At 43.2% G+C, this 17837-nt stretch overlaps 1 long non-coding RNA gene across 1 annotated transcript in view; it reads left to right on the top strand.

Moving 5' to 3' along the window:
- The window catches only part of LOC146829571 (uncharacterized), a 168500-nt gene extending 155017 nt beyond the window's left edge, over positions 1–13483 (top strand). Inside the window, exons 3-5 of the long non-coding RNA XR_014962010.1 lie at positions 12546–12682; positions 12804–12883; positions 13376–13483. This is a non-coding gene — a long non-coding RNA (uncharacterized LOC146829571). The remainder of the gene's footprint in view (positions 1–12545; positions 12683–12803; positions 12884–13375) is intronic.
- The last annotated feature ends 4354 nt before the right edge of the window (positions 13484–17837 follow it).

Genomic DNA, 17837 nt, shown 5'->3' with positions numbered 1-17837 from the left:
AGCTCCCGGGTCCCTTGTTTACTCTGTCTGCTATGGCCATGCAGCATCACAGAGCCACAGGCCACTGATCCTAGCTCCCGGGTCTATTGTTTACTCTGTCTGCTATGGCCGTGCAGCATCACAGAGCCACAGGCCACTGATCCTAGCTGCGGGGCCCATTGTTTACTCTGTCTGCTATGGCCATGCAGCATCACAGAGCCACACGTCACTGATCCTAGCTCCGGGGTCCATTGTTTACTCTGTCCGCTATGGCCATGCAGCATCACAGAGCCACAGGCCACTGATCCTAGCTGCGGGGCCCATTGTTTACTCTGTCTGCTATGGCCATGCAGCATCACAGAGCCACAGGCCACTGATCCTAGCTGCGCGGCCCATTGTTTACTCTGTCCGCTATGGCCATGCAGCATCACAGAGCCACAGGCCACTGATCCTAACTCCGGGGTCCATTGTTTACTCTGTCTGCTATGGCCATGCAGCATCACAGAGCCACAGGCCACTGGTCCTAGCTCCGGGGTCCATTGTTTACTCTGTCTGCTATGGCCATGCACCATCACAGAGCCACAGGCCACTGATCCTAGCTCCGGGGTCCATTGTTTACTCTGTCTGCTATGGCCATGCACTATCAGAGAGCCACAGGTCACTGATCCTAGCTCCCGGGTCCCTTGTTTACTCTGTCTGCTATGGCCATGCAGCATCACAGAGCCACAGGCCACTGATCCTAGCTCCGGGGTCTATTGTTTACTCTGTCTGGATTACACTGATGCACAGAAGCTGATGAGGTGAACATAGGACATCTCAGGAGGTAGCGTCAAGAGTTCCCAACCTTTCAATCAATCAGGGGTTTGTAAAGCGTGGTACTCACCCGTAAGGGTCTCAAGGTGCTGAGGGGGGTGGGCTGCTGACCCGTCTGGGTGTGGAGGTTCAGTCGAAGAGCCAGGTCTTGAGGTCCTTTCTGAACTGGGTCAACATCACAGATTGCCTTTGATAATTCTTAGAAGTGAGAACTAATTAGCATGTTAGATGATGTCACGGGAAATGGTGTCACAGAACCACAAAGAGAAATATCAACGCAAATGGCAAATTAATACAATACTTGCAAACCTTCACTGAAGTAGACACACAGATTAAAGAAGCAGTTGAGGAACATTATGAAGTATCCAAAGCGCCTTTTCCCTTTAACTAAGGGGGTCTGGAGATGACCTCTCCCGCGGGGGTACAGCTTCCGGAAACCTCTACTACCCCCAGGAGCTGCACACAGCAGAGCTTCAAGGAGAGTCTCATTTAGAATTCAGGTTTCAGGTTCCAGCTCTTCTTTCCAGGTGTGACGTTAGCCTTCTGGGGATGAGAGCTGAACCCAGACTACAAATGTGAGACCCCACCTGGCAGCAAGAGAGGCGTGATGCTTCTGGGGGCACCTTTCCTGCTCCATAACTTCCTCTGGGCTGCTGTGTGCCCTCCTCCTGCCACCAGAAGTTGCTCAACCCCGGGACACGAGTCACAAATTATGTTTCCAGGACGCCTTGGTGGGATAACACCAGTGGCAGCTCGCCAAGGAAGTGCTGCGGGGCGGGGGAGGGCCAGGGTGGGGGTAGTAGACTCCAACATGTGACGGACAGGAATAAAGTAAGTAATTACATAAATAAAACTATTTACCTTGCGCTCACTGTATCGCTGAGTCGGCGATGCAGCTCGCGCAAGGTAAATAGTTTTATTTATTTAATTACTTACCTTACTCCTGTCCGTTGTACGTTCGAGTCCACTACCACCCCACCCTGCCCCTCCCCCGCCCCACCACCCCGCAGCACAGCCACCACTGGAAAACACTTCTCTTGTAAGTAAAAGAAAATTCCTCCTGGGGTGCATATTAGAGTTCGGTTGACTTGGCAAACAAAGGCAATACTCTGGCCCACCTTCAGCAGGGGTGCACTGTCTAACTGGATCAGAGTACTTGGCCCTTTGGGTTTGTTAGGCATCTTAGTGCCATGAGGTGGTCGTCAGGGTCCACTGGCAATGCAGGCGCTTTACAAACTAATTTCTACTACTCTAAGCAGAGAGGCCATGGATAAGGTGTGAGGCACTTACTCACCTCAGAGAAGGGTGGAGGCACACTGGGCATTGGGGCGGAGGTAAACCCCAGGCTTTGAGGTGTAGCCTTCCAGTCCCTTGGAGTGGAGGTTTACAGTTCCCACTGTTATGTTAAGTTATGTTATGTTATGTGTATTTGCTCTCACTGAAGTATGTTTCGTAAAAATACTTTTACACTAGTCCTGTGATATTCCTTCTGACTTCAGTCTTCAGTAAAGGGTGGTTGTCAGACGTCGATGCAGGTGGGCTGGACCATGACAGATTTTCAGGACAAACACTGAATGATATTCTTTATTTAGATCAGCTATAGGTGCAGTTATTGTTAGGAGATATCCAGAAAATCTTGCATCCACGCGGCCCCTCCTGCTTAGAGCCTGCTTCTCGCCAGAGTTGCATGATAACCACTGCCTAGATACTTTCAATTGTGATTCATTGTTTTTATATTTATCTATGTGGAGTTCCTAAAAGACTTGCATGGATGCGGCCCTTCTGAGTCTATGTTGGACACCGTGTGTCTGATGCTCCTCGAGTTGTGCAGGGCAGTGTGGGAGCTGGATGCAAGCAGGACCAGTGAGGTGCGTGCAAGCTTTTATACCGAAACATGTCGAAGGCTGCTTCTTGTCCTCCACCTAGCTGCACCGACTTACAACCCTACTTTCAGGTTGTCCAGAAAGCAGTGTAAAGCCCTGTAATATTAACATTCTGCTTGGCTAGCACTGGTGTTTAATTTATTTTAAAGCCGTGGAATATTAGTATTCGACTTCACTAGCACAGGTGTTTAATTTTTTAAAAATAATAATCTTTATTCGTTCATTTTAACATAAGAGCGTACTGCCATCCCATAAAGCATACATCTTCCAACCCAAATGGAGAACAGATGTGAACTGTACTTGAGAGTCATCATGAGGTGTCCAGGTGAACAAACCAACCGTAGTAAGAATGTTCCAATGGGAGGATAATGGATATGTGTAGCAATATGTAACAAGAACTAAAAATAAAGGTAACCAGAACCCCCCTCCCCACAAGCCTCCTAGCGAGCCCCGCTGCTCATAGTAGAGCCCACCTTAAGAAAGGGGGTATGATCAGGGCCACTGCAATTATGCAATTGTGCAGCGATTTTTGCAGAATTATAGGTTTGTTGCATCTTCCACATAATCCATCATCTGACACTGAATCTGCAGATTATAACAAAAATAAACAAAAACTCTAGCTCAAATGGTTCCAAAGTTACTAAAAAAGGCAGTGACACGTGTTGCCACTCAGTGGAAGGCGCTGTGCGAAGCTGGACTGGTCAACTTTTTGCTGCTTATTGCTATGTTTGGGTGTTGAACTGGTACTAATGAGGTGCAACCAATGCCCAGTTTTGCTAAATTTAAAAATGAGGACATAATGAACTAATCCTGGTCGCTATTTCTGCCCGTTAAGAAATGCAAAATGCCCTTGTCAGATGTACAAAGGGTCAAAACAGGTCGTAAATTGCGACCTCGATTTAGGAAACGCAAGTAGGGATTACCTAAGTGTGATTCCTAAAGCACATGTACAATGCATTTCCTAGATGCGAATTGGGCATTTAGGAAATGCAATTACCCTGGACTCAAGGTCAATGATAACCATGTGCAAAATAAAGAAAATGCATAAAAAAGGCTTTTTGTTATTGTGACATGAATTGCACATATGCCCTTAGCGCATATGTGCCAATACATGTACACTCGGATATTCAGGGTGCCTCTGAGGGTCATTAAGCCCAGAGGCTCCCTTGGCTGTGCAATTCTTAGGAAATGCAAACCATTTCCTACTTTGCCCATAAGCGGGAATGCAATGGCAGTTCCTATCTGAGATTCCCTAATAGGAATTCCTAATCTGTAGGAATCGCTATTAGGGAAACACAAATTTTGTACATATCCTTTTGCATTTCTTAAATGGAGATTCCCACAAAGTCACTGTTTAAGAAATGCAAATGGGAACCTTAGTGCATCTGTCCCACTATTACAAAATGTGCCAAATTATGCAGCATAATCTCCCTTTTCTTGCTGCATAATTTACTCAATTCGCCTATTTTTGCCCTCTCCTGCCGCATGATTCCAGTGGCCCGGGGTATGATATGGCGCATCGTGAAAACTAAACTTATTGCTTGAATGGAGCAAATGTGAGTTGGAGGGTATAGTGAGAGGAGTACTTGAGTGTAGAAGCCTGAAAGGACAGATTTAGGGCTAGGGAAAAGAGTTTGTGTTATCAACTCTGATGGATAACCTTAGGGTTCCTGATGAGAAATATGCCTTTAGTCAAGACAAGTATGAGTGTGCTTTGATTATTGGCAAGGTGGGTTAGTGTCATCCCAATGCGCTCACTTAGTGTTTGCAAAACTTCTCCCAGTAGCCCGAGATCGGCCTCGATAGGGAGGCCCCTTTATTTTTCACTGCGCAGAGTGGAGCCCCTGTCAGAATACTGAATTTGCGATCTCCTCAGAAGCCGATGACTGTTCCGCAAATCCCCAACTCTGTAGCCAGCAGTAGTCTAACAAAGAACTACTACCGTATCCAGCTTAGGGGAAAGGGGAAGTGGAAGAAAAATAAGAGAGACTCCCTCAGGCTATGGCCCTCCTTCTGTGGTTCTGCTCTGGGACCTGCAAAAAGCACAAACAATTAATACTGTCCCTAACCTGAAGGCTAAACATGTATTACCTAATTTGTCCCTAATTACCTGTTTAATTCTGAGGGGTAGCCACTCTCTTGTGAATTGATGTATTATGATCGATTGGAAGAACTTCCTGTCAATTCACTCTGCGCACTTTTAGAAACCACCAGTCTCTGATATATATACTTAATTATGCGCAGTAAGGTAAAGCTGTTAAAGAGATGTTGGACAAATGGAATCTTTCCTTTTAGATTAAGTTCTCCAGAAACTAAATTCTCTTCAAAACTCTGTCTCTCAAGTTCCTCTCTGAATTAGCGCGGCCCGCTAACTCTCTATAACATGTGGCTTTTCAAGTCTCAGTTCTTTACAAGGAAAACTTCAGAACTGGCATCAGATAATCCTGTCAGGCTGCTTACCAAACTGACAGCGCTGCTTTCGAACGTGCTGACAGAAAATTGCCTTGCGCTAGGATGGTTCAAAATGTCCTTACTTGAATTCTGGAGATTGCTTCTCTTCACAGAAGCCTACTCCCTCACCATACTCCGGTTCTGTAACTCTTCCTCACTGTTATGCTGAAAAGGCGGCGACAATCCTGTAGATAGAAGAAGTCACCTCTTGACAGACCTGGCATCTGAAAATGTCACAAATATCAATTGCATAAGGAGCTCTTATACTGGAATCACAATATTATCCAAGAATCCAACTATAAATTTGAATTCCAGTCAGAGCGGCAGGAAACAGCCGCTCCAGTCAGAAAGACGGTTGAAGTGCGCCGCGCGTGGCTCGCGCAGGCGCTTTGTTCCTGATTGGGAATCTCGAGTCAAAACAACTAGACCGAGAACCCAATCAGGAAGTGAACTAATTTCTTTTGCTGCATGAACGAAGCGGAACTCGTGTTTTCCGCAAAATCAATCGTAACGCTGCCTTCCAAACTGGACTTCGCCTCCGCCATTGTGGGTACTTATTCATGTTCCTTCTTCTTCTTGAATTGACACAGGAGCTTACTACGGAGGTCATGACAGTATCCCCCTCCAAGAAGCTTCCCTTCTTCAAAGAGGGTTTCATTGGGTTGGCCTTGTGAAAGGCTTGAGTTAGTCTTGGAGCATGAACATTACTGTGAAGTTCCCAAGACCTTTCTTCTGGACCAAAGTTCTTCCAGTCGATCAGATAATACAATTTGCCTCTGCTAATTTTGGAGTCTAAAATCTTATTTACCTCAAACTCCTCAACTGAATCCACTAACACTGGTCTTGGTGTAGCTAGAGGGCGTAAATCTGGTGGGCTTCTTTTTAAAAGAGACACATGAAATACGGGATGCACTTTTAAGTAAGGGGGCAAGTGCAGTTTCACAGTGACAGGATTTATTGTACGGTCCACTGTAAAAGGACCAATAAATCTTGGCTGAAATTTTCGATTTTCTTTTAGCCTTAAGTTCTTCGTTGACAGCCAAACCTTATCTCCAGTTTTAAATGTCTGGGCCTCCCTTCTTTTTTTGTCTGCCTGATTTTTATAAGAACTCTTAGCCTTGACTAAATTTTCATTTGCTTTCACTAAGGTGTCTTGTAGCTCTTTTGCAAATTCTGCTACCGCTGGAACTGACTTTTCTTCTTTTTCGAAGATTAAACTAGGGTGTCTTCCATAGTTTAAATAAAAAGGGGTATAACCAGTAGAGGAATGTTTGGCGTTATTATAAGCAAATTCTGCTGCCCAAACTAACTCTGGCCATTCTAGTTTTTGATCCCGCAAATAGAGTCTTAAATATTGCTCTAAATCTTGATTTACTCTTTCCGTTTGTCCATCAGTCTCCGGGTGGAAACTGGTGGAGTAACGGGAGTCGATTCCTAATGTCTTTGTGAAGGCCCTCCAGAAGTGTGAGACAAATTGTGATCCACGATCTGACACTAAGACCTTTGGAATTCCGTGTAACCTAACTATTTGTTGGGAGAATATCTGTGCTAACTGAGAAGCTCGTGGAATTCTCTTTAAGGGAACAAAGTGTGCCATTTTGGAGAACATGTCTACCATAACCAGGATGGTGTTAAACCCTTGACTTGTAGGAAGATCCACAATTAAGTCCATAGAGACAGTATGCCAGGGATGAGGGGGGGTAGGCATGGGCATTAAAAGGCCTTGTGGAGCGAAGTGATCTGATTTTCCCTCAAAACATCTCTCACAGGTGGAAACATACTGTCTTATCTGAGCTTTCATCTCAGGCCACCAAAAATTTCTCTCCACCAATTCTGAGGTCTTATGAATTCCTTTATGACCAGCAAGCAACTCATCATGACAGGACTTGAGAGCCTTTTCTTGTAATGGTTTTGTGGGAAGATACAGTCTATGGCTCTGATATGGAAGACCTTCTCGAATTACTCTTCCTGGTTCCTCTTTGGTCCATTCTCTCATCTCATCTTCTGTCATTGAATTCTTGATCTCCTGCCTTAAGTCTACACTGGAGATTGTGGCTATTATTTTCTCGGCAGGAATGATGTTCTGCTTTATTTCTTGAGTTCCTGAAAAGTCGGCATTTATTCTGGACAAGGCGTCCGCCTTAGCATTACTGATTCCAGGTCTGAAAGTGAGTACAAAATCAAAATCTGCAAAAAACAATGACCAACGTAATTGTCGCGCCGTCAGAGTTTGAACTGATTTTAAAAATTGTAAGTTTCGGTGATCTGTATAAACAGTGACCTTGTGTTTTGCTCCGAGTAAATAGTGCCTCCACTCCAAAAATGCACACTTGACAGCCAACAGCTCCTTGTCAGCAATTGAGTAATTGCATTCCGGAGGAGTTAGCTTCCAGGAATAATAGGCCACTGGATGCAATTGGTTCGGTATTACAGTGCCGCTGAGATAAAATTCCTCCAACTGCAAAATCAGAAGCATCCGCTTCAACAAAAAATGGTTCCTCAATTCTGGGATGCAACAAAATTGGGGCCTGCGTAAAAGATCTCTTCAAAAATTGAAAGGCTTCCTCAGCTTCCTTTGGCCAATCAAATTTGACTCCCTTCTTCAGAAGTCGAGTGAGGGGACTGACTTTGAGTGAAAAGTCAGGGATGAATCTTCGATAAAAATTTGAAAATCCAATAAAACTCTGGATCTCCTTCACATTTTTTGGAGGCGGCCATTCCTGCACTGCTTTGATCTTGGCGGTATCCATGCTAACTCCTTCGGGAGAAAGAACAAATCCCAAGAACTCCACCTTATCCACATGAAAAGCGCATTTCTCAAGTTTTACATAAAGATGATTTTCCAACAGCTTAGTCAAAATGGTTTTCACATGGGAAACATGTTCATCTACTGTATTGGAGAAGATCAATATGTCGTCAATGTAAACTACTGCAATTCTGTCCAAATACTCTCTGAGCACATCGTTAACAAAATGTTGAAATGCTGCTGGGGCATTACACAACCCGTATGGCATTACTTGGTATTCAAAAAGACCGTATCGAGTGCGAAAGGCTGTCTTCCACTCGTCCCCCGGGGCAATACGAATTAAATGATATGCCCCTCGCAAATCCAACTTAGTATAGACCTTTGCGTTCTTGACTTGATCCAACAGAACAGAAATCAAAGGTAAGGGGTAACGATTTTTTATAGTCACCCGATTTAAGGCTCTATAATCGATGCAGGTTCTGAGATCTCCATCCTTTTTAGGAATGAAGAATAAAGGGGAGGAGACCGGAGATTGAGAAGGGCGGATGAAGCCATTCGCTAATTACTGATCCAGATAGGTCTTGAGGTATTGGTTTTCAGTTTCGGTTAGCGCGTAAATTCTGCTACATGGCAATATGGCTCCTGGCTCAATCTCTATCTTGCAATCATAGGGACGGTGAGGGGGAAGTTTTTCTGCTTCTTTCTTATCAAACACCGCAGCTAGTTCTTGATATTCAGATGGGATTTCTTGAGTTGCCAAAGAGCAAATGATGGCGGGACGACGAACTAACTCCTTAACCGGTGATTCTTTGTGTTAATGGGTGGATTCTTTGAAACAATTCTCTTTGCAATAAGATGAATTCATTTGCACAGTTCTTTGATTCCAGTCAATGCTGGGGTTGTGTTCTGTGAGCAATGGTAAGCCCAGTATCAACTGGAATTGCGGAGCATTGATGAGATTGAATGTAATTAACTCAGAGTGTCCATTCAACCCTGACAAACGAAGCAATTCTGTCTGGTGCGTGATTGGCCCAGAGGACAAATTGGTTCCATCTACTGCCCGAACTGCTTCTAAAATTTGTTTCTTGACGAATTTAATTCCCACTCGTTGAGCATATTTAATATCGCAGAAGTTCCCTGTTGCACCAGAGTCTAACATTACAGAGACTCCATGTAACTCCAAGTTTCGAACCTTAACTGTGAATGTAATCACTAGGTGAGGTGCGGATGACTGTAGCGTATTTGCTATTTGCTGGGAATCTGGAGCTGACTCGAAATTCGCTTCCACCTGTGCAACCCCTTCTACAGATGGAGCCGGCCTTTTAACGGCTGTGAGGTCTTTGGTTTCTTTGTACACTCTTTTACAAAATGTCCAGCTTGTCCGCAATACAAACACAATTGACTAGATCTGCGTCTTTCTTTCTCTTCTTTTGTTAAGGGACCACGAATAGATCCAATCTGCATTGGTTCTTCATTACTTTGTGACTCAGAAGAGCGATGAGTTTCTGTTCTTGCCCGGTCTAATCGAGGCGGAAATGGTCGAACGTCTCTTCTTTTCTCATGACGTCGCTCACTAATCCGATGGTCCAATTGCAACACCAAATCTATTAGTTCAGACACTTCAGAGGGTCTACTGGGGATCTGAGCCAAAACATCTTTTAGTTCATCTTTTAACCCTCGATAAAAGATTGCTGCTCGTTTAGATTCTGGCCAATTAGTTTCTACTATTAGCTTATTGAAGTGTGCTATGTATCCCACCAAATCTCTGTTGCCTTGCTTCAATTCCAGTAATTCATTATCTGTGGCCTGAGATGCAGATCGGCGATCCAAAATTCTTAAAAATTCAACCTTGAAGTTCTCAAAATTAAACAACAAGGGGTCATTCTGGGTTACCAAGGACATCGACCATGCAGCCGCATCGCCAGTCAGATAAGACAGCATGAATGCCACCTTAGATTGATCCTCCGAAAAAATTATGGGTCTACACAAAAAATGCAGTGAACATTGAGTTAAGAATACTTAAGCTTTCTGAGGGTCCCCACTGAATCTTTCTGGGGGGGCCAAAGGAATGATTGGGGAAACTGCGTGTAAGACTTGTGTGGCCACTTCAGAAGCGGACTGATTACCTGAAAAAACTTGGGAACCCTTCACCCCTGTCCCAGGCATTCCCCCAATAGTTATCTCCTCTAATCTTTGTCTAATCTGAATTGACTCTTGACTTGTTCTTCTAACCTCTGCTCTTAAAGCCTTGTTTTCTTCTACAGAATCATTTAATTGCTTCTGCATCCCATCTAAAATGGTGGCTAAAGCCTTCAAATCTATCCCTTCAGCCATCGTGCTCGGGAGGAGATCTAATTCCTCAATAAAGAGGCAGGCACTTCAATCTGTCAGAATACTGAATTTGCGATCTCCTCAGAAGCCGATGACTGTTCCGCAAATCCCCAACTCTGTAGCCAGCAGTAGTCTAACAAAGAACTACTACCGTATCCAGCTTAGGGGAAAGGGGAAGTGGAAGAAAAATAAGAGAGACTCCCTCAGGTTATGGCCCTCCTTCTGTGGTTCTGCTCTGGGACCTGCAAAAAGCACAAACAATTAATACTGTCCCTAACCTGAAGGCTAAACATGTATTACCTAATTTGTCCCTAAATACCTGTTTAATTCTGAGGGGTAGCCACTCTCTTGTGAATTGATGTATTATGATCGATTGGAAGAACTTCCTATCAATTCACTCTGCGCACTTTTAGAAACCATCAGTCTCTGATATATATACTTAATTATGCGCAGTAAGGTAAAGCTGTTAAAGAGATGTTGGACAAATGGAATCTTTCCTTTTAGATTAAGTTCTCCAGAAACTAAATTCTCTTCAAAACTCTGTCTCTCAAGTTCCTCTCTGAATTAGCGCGGCCCGCTAACTCTCTATAACATGTGGCTTTTCAAGTCTCAGTTCTTTACAAGGAAAACTTCAGAACTGGCATCAGATAATCCTGTCAGGCTGCTTACCAAACTGACAGCGCTGCTTTCGAACGTGCTGACAGAAAATTGCCTTGCGCTAGGATGGTTCAAAATGTCCTTACTTGAATTCTGGAGATTGCTTCTCTTCACAGAAGCCTACTCCCTCACCATACTCCGGTTCTGTAACTCTTCCTCACTGTTATGCTGAAAAGGCGGCGACAATCCTGTAGATAGAAGAAGTCACCTCTTGACAGACCTGGCATCTGAAAATGTCACAAATATCAATTGCATAAGGAGCTCTTATACTGGAATCACAATATTATCCAAGAATCCAACTATAAATTTGAATTCCAGTCAGAGCGGCAGGAAACAGCCGCTCCAGTCAGAAAGACGGTTGAAGTGCGCCGCGCGTGGCTCGCGCAGGCGCTTTGTTCCTGATTGGGAATCTCGAGTCAAAACAACTAGACCGAGAACCCAATCAGGAAGTGAACTAATTTCTTTTGCTGCATGAACGAAGCGGAACTCGTGTTTTCCGCAAAATCAATCGTAACGCTGCCTTCCAAACTGGACTTCGCCTCCGCCATTGTGAGTACTTATTCATGTTCCTTCTTCTTCTTGAATTGACACAGGAGCTTACTACGGAGGTCATGACAGCCCTTGACCAGTGCCTATCGCTCGAGTTCCCTCCTCCAGGCAGCCATGATGGCAGGAGAGAGGACGTCTCCTGCACTGCTATAGCACAGTTGGCTATAATAAGTACCAGGTGCACAGTCACATTGTAACCCTCTTCGTTTTCGGCCTGGGGAAAAGACCAAGTAGTTTATAATGAAGTGTGTGTATATATATATTCACTGAAAAAACCATAGGTTTTACAGACATTATAATTAGGAATTAGCATTTTAAAAACCTTTGAAATTCAATAAAAAACTATAGGTTTCAGGGACGTTATAGTTAGTTGGACATTTGACATTTGTTTCTGCTCTTGTAAGGAGTATGGGACACTGTTCGGTTTATACGTTGTTTGGGTAAACTCGTATGCTGTTTTGTACCGTAATAACGCATCAGACCATTAAGCATTGCCAATCTCTAATTAATGCTACTGGCTGGTGTGCTATATAGGGGACTGCCAATGAGATGCTTTAGGACCTTAATAACATGAGATACCGTTAGGCTGTACTTTCAAATTCGGGTGAATTGGTCTCGCTTTCTAGCGTATTAACGTACCATATTTGCAATGATTAGCAATTGCTATTAGCATACGTTCCGGTATCTCAGCTAATCTATTAACTTATTAAATTTCTTGTATTTGTAATGCGGTAATAACGTGACACTACGTCTTACTTACGTTATTAACCTACCCACCTTAAATCTTTTAAATTGCCCGAGTGTTAGTTAATGACAGGGAATAGCCACACTACCATTCCCTTTCATTTTGCTCCTTAATGACGTTCCTTGCTCCATGCTCTATCTTTATATTTTAATGTTAGAAATGAGAAGGAGTAGTTGCATTCTCATTTGAGAATCCTGGTGTATTCATCTGACATTTGAAAATACATTCTTATCTGTTGCATCGTTTTGATAAAAAACATTCTTTTCATATCGAGAAAACTTGTACAGAAGTCAATCATAGTTGTTTAGATTGATATTTTGTACCCTGGCTCTTTAAAGAAACATCTATTTCTTGCTTCTAAGCTTTTCTTCGTTGTTTTCTGTCTTATTAGGTTCTATTTTGAAAATTAGCACGTTTACACAATTCTGCTCATCTTTGCAACGTTCAACTATGCAAATACTTTTTAACTTGGTCCAGAACTGGACTGGTTCTTAATAAGGACAGGCTTCTTCACCTTAATATATACAGGTATGAGGTACTCATTTAAGCAGTTTTTGGATTACAGGTTATCGAAATGCTATAGGTCTAATGCCTCTCTTTTTCTGTATCCATTACTCATCTTTGATATGTTTTTTCATCTAATATTTAGTGAGCACCTCCTCTTGCCTCTGTAATTTCCACAAGAATAGGACCTATCCACTTCTTGGAAGAATTTCAAAGACTTGGATGGTAAGTAGAACTCTTTCTGTGTTCGTGATGGATCGGACCATTACATGCAAACTATTTCTCTTCTCCTTAACGTGTATAAATTAGGTGCTATCCAGTTTTCTGATAATTAACATCATGGTTTTACTTCACTTGTTCTTGTCTATTATATGTTGTTTTATCAGACACCTATGACAAGAAATGAATTATATATATCTAAGATTGCTTCATGTTTTGTGTATTTATTTCCCTTGAATTGTCTGACATAATTTTGTTTATACTGGCATTTCCAAACACTGCTATATTTACTCTTTGTGTTTTCTCCCATCCTTTGTATAAATTTTGTAAGACGTTGACATTGATGTGTTGAACAATATGTTTTCTAAAAATCTTCCTTATAAGCTGTTTTTTTGTAGTCTTTCCTGGTTTTTAAACATACTTTGTTTTAGAACACACGTTGTAATATTTATCTGTATTCGTTGAGAATTTATGTTTGTGTATTTATGTGTGTTGCAGCCCTGAAGAAGCCCGCAACGGGTGAAACGCGTTGGCTGTATCTATTTAACTGCACTTGTTCCTTGGAATCTTAAACCATTGAAATAAAGGATAAAGAAAATTCAAGATCTCCACTCGCTTAATATCGTCATTGCTAGGCATTTATGCCATGTACTTTGTTTAAATGCTTACATTGCCTCTCAGATTCCTTTTGTGCATAATTTAATATTTGTGGTTTAGTGGTGGAAAACCATATTCTGAGGTGGGCATATGTAAACTAGTTTGTTTGTGTCTCCACATTCTAGCATAACTACACGAATCGGTGCTTTAGTACACTTCCCTGGCCATCATTGTTCATTTAATCTCTGCATATTATAGTACTGTATTGATGAGTAACTGCATGTATAAGTGACTGGATGTGTGTGTAGACCTAGGAAATAGTGGGTGGTATGTAGTATCTGGCATTGTTGTGTGTATGGTTTAAAAAATAGTAGTCTGTATTTTAGAGTGTGTGTATCAAAGTTTATATTAGGGCATCAGTATGTGCATCAGATTATCACGTAGATGATGTCATCAGTGATGTCATCAGTGGACTCATTTGAGATGTCATCAGTGATGTCATCAGTGATGTCACTGACCATGTCATGAGTGATGTAATATGTGACGTCATCACCAGTGCATTGCGGGTGCGCAAGTTATAGTTAGCTCAACTAACTATAACGGGCAAATTTCTCTGGTTTTATATGAGTCAAATGTCCAACTAACTATAACGTCCCTGAAGCCTATGTTTTTCTTAGTGAATTTCAAAGGTTTTTTAAATGCTAATTCCTAACTATAACGTCTGTAAAAACTATGGTTTTTTCAGTGAATTTTATATTTTAATATTTATAAAACCTATATTTTTTCAATTTTTGTTGGTAATATTTTAGAACTCTATTATCCTTTTTTTTATTTTAAAAATTATGTAATGTTTTATATCTTCAAAAAAAAGTATGCATATCTTTTGGGAGAAAACTGGAGTCCTGTACCGGTAGTGTACCAAGCTCCATCAGCACGCGAATCCTATCCGCCATATTGCTAAACTCGTAAAGGATGCGCATTTTCTATCCGATGGGTTTGTGGCACCGCGTCCCGCCTAACATCATATACGTATGAGGTCGCAACAGCTGCTAGTTTGGTATGCGACGGGTGCGCGGTATCAAGCCACGCATTACGTCATATATGTATGGGGTCACGCCGGCTGCGCGTTCCGTATGCTACGAGTGCACACTGCCAGGCCCTGTGTTATGTCATAGACGTGTGGTGTCGCGCCGGGTACGCCATTCCCTCATTTTTAGGTTTCGCCTAGGCAGCGCATGTGCTGTCTCGGTGAGAGATGCTGTATACAGTATTGTGGGGGAAGCTCTGCCCACTTTCTGCCCATGCTTTTGATTGGCTGAAATCTGAAATGCTGCATTCTCATTGTTTGCCGGCGTATTAGTCCCGCCTCCGTACTGCCATGACATTACATTTATCCTTCGATGGCTATCAGCCCCTTTACTTCAGCAACTCTTTTGTTCCCCTGCCTCCCCCTGTTCCCTCCCAAAGTCCGTGACTTCTCTGACCACCACCACCCCCCCACCCACTCCCGTTCCTGCCTTCTTCGGCGCCCGCATTTTTGTTTACAATGCAATAGGACTCGTGTAAATACGAGTCCTATTGCATTTGTAAATGCTTTTTTTTCATATGATTGGCTGCCTGCATTCGCACTTTCTTTTGCCTGACGTGTATAGACTCTCGCATGCGCGCGATGCTTTACATCATGCGCGCCAAAAGTGTTACTCTGTAGTGCAGCGGCTGCCTCCGGCTCGGTACGCAGTGACTCGAACCACACTCGGCTGGCTGGCTGCAGGATGCAGGCGTGTTTGCCTAACTTCTCTTCAAAGCGGGTGGTGAGGCCCTGTGAACGAGCCCCTGTATAACCAGCTGTCCTTTGACACCAGACACTCGGCCCGACTGTGCAAACAGAGGTTTAATGTCTCTCGCATGGGCGGAGGCCGCTGGTGATGGATAAGAGATCTGAAAAGGTGGCTGGAGGGGTTAGTTGGGGGACAGCGGGGCCCGGCTTTTGTGATAAGAGAGGTAAATAGTTCCAGCGAAAGGGGTCGCCTCTTCAAACAAGTGTTAGCTGCCATCTATTATTGGGTCTTCAGTTAAAGGACGGGCCCCCACCTCTGAACAGAATAACAAAGTTAACAGCCCCCATATATTTATTTATGTAAAATCTTATGTAGCTTCGACTCCACCCAGCGGGGCTTCATAGCGCAGTACGACGCACTGTTAAACACGGGCGGTCAACAATTTATTGATTGCTGTAAACACGCTCCTAATGCAGTTGAAATCAGTTTTGCCTTTCTTTTAAGAAATACGTCCTAAACGCTGACAGTGTGCTAGTTTCTTTATGTCTCAAAACTCTATCTAAATAACATTAAAGTGTATATGAGAGCAAGCGATAATCTAAAATATTTTAAAAATTTATATATTTCTAACTGTAATAAACGTATATTATGGTAAATATATTTTCTCAAAATCACGTGGGGTGCGGTTTCCTTGCGCGCTGAGTGCGTGATTGAAATGTGACCTTAAAAAAAAGCATTTGATTAGTTCATAACATTTCCCATTGTAGCAGTTGGAGAACGCCACCCATTTTAGTCATTCTCTCTACAGCATTTGATGAGACACACCTCTTCTGCTTAAGAGTGCTTTTTTGAAAACATTTTGCTATGTACACATATCTTACACTACACACAACATGCAACCATCATCTTCATCAATATTCATGGTCGGTAAAGTAGCCTTCCACCTGTGATAGCCATGCACCTAAAAGTTACATAACCAAAATTTTCCCACTGTCAGAGGTAACATGGTTGCATACGCTGTCCACAGCACAATGTAATGTGGTACGGCCCAGGGGCAGTATCATGCATAGATAATGAACACACGGACACAGATAGATAGTGGAAGTGGGAACGGGCAAGTGCGCTCTACTCCTTTTTATTACTAGTGTCACATATCCAGTGACGTCTGTGCTGAATGCGTGTGGGGTGAGTGTAAACCAGCCCTCAGGGAATGGTTGCTGCTAGTATCAACTACAACAGTAATCATTGGATCACACACAGAGATTCAATAATAAAAGGGTCCATAGTTTGTGCTGCAGTAAGGTAGGGACAGTGAAATAATACACAAAAGATTCTATCGTAAAAGAACCATAACTTGTGGTATACTGAGATATAGGCAGTAGATCTGAAATAATACACAAAAAGATTGTATCATAAAGGGTCTATCAATTCTAGTGCACTCAGATAGCCACATCAAAAGCATTCAGCATGTGCACAGCCAGCGATGATCCGTGCTGTTGGCGGGCCGTACTAGGAGCAATGTCTGTTGCCCACAGGACTGCATCATCTGCAATAGCAACTCGATCTGAATTGTGAACACTGCTGTCTACAGTGTAGGCCAGAGACAGCGGTCAGCAAGGGCCCACAGCCACGTGGCGTTGACTTGAGCTGTCCTGTTTGTAGTACACAAAGCAACAAAAAGCGTATGCAGAGCCTGTGATGATGCATATGCGTAGTGCGGACAGAGCGCAATGGACCAATGTCTTTTGCCTACAGGACTGCGTCATCTACAATAGCGACTCGATCTGAATTGTGAACACTGCTATCTGCAGTGTAAATTGAAGGCAGTAGTCAGCACAGACATCCATGAATACTTTTTCTCACTTCCTCTTCACAAAATACAACAACATAACTTACAAAAAACTCAGCAATAAATAAATCAAAACAATTCGAATTGCGATCTCTGCTGTCCACAGTGTAGACTGCTATTCAGTGTTCTTTTCCACTACCAAGAAGAATTTGGTAATTGTACTAAACCTATAACTCATCTAAAAAAAGTTCTTCAAGCAAGTATACGAAAAGGATATTGTGTATATTTCAATAGACGTTGTAGTTAGTTGCCTACTGGATTCCGTTAATTAACAATCACCACTCGATCTGAATTGTGAGCCCTGCTGACCGCAGACCTGCTGACCGTAGGCCAGAGGCAGTGGTCAATAATGCCTCACAGCCACGGGCCGTTGGATTCGGAAGCACGGAGTTGATTGCACCTGATCGGAGGGGGTACTCAGAAATCACAGACTTTAACTTCTGACATCCTCAATCATAGAATCAAGACCCCGTTTCACTGTTCGGACCTGCTGCTCTGCCGTGTAGTCCAGCGCCTACAGTCAACCAAGCCCAATAATCATGTGCAGCAGTTAGCTACGGAAGCACCGAGTGTGATGCACCTCAACGGAGGGAGTTCTGTGAAAACCAAGAAGCAGGTAATATCAGACATCGTCCATTGTGGGATCAAGACACCGTTCCACTGTTGGGACCTAGAGTTGGTTGCACCTGGTCGAAGGGAGTACCTTCATCACCACTCTCAGATGCAATTCTAACAT

Source organism: Triturus cristatus, chromosome 5_2 (genome assembly GCF_964204655.1).
Source record: "Triturus cristatus chromosome 5_2, aTriCri1.1, whole genome shotgun sequence".
In the NCBI taxonomy this organism is placed as follows: domain Eukaryota; kingdom Metazoa; phylum Chordata; class Amphibia; order Caudata; family Salamandridae; genus Triturus; species Triturus cristatus.
This window is presented reverse-complemented; position numbering and strand designations above follow the sequence as displayed.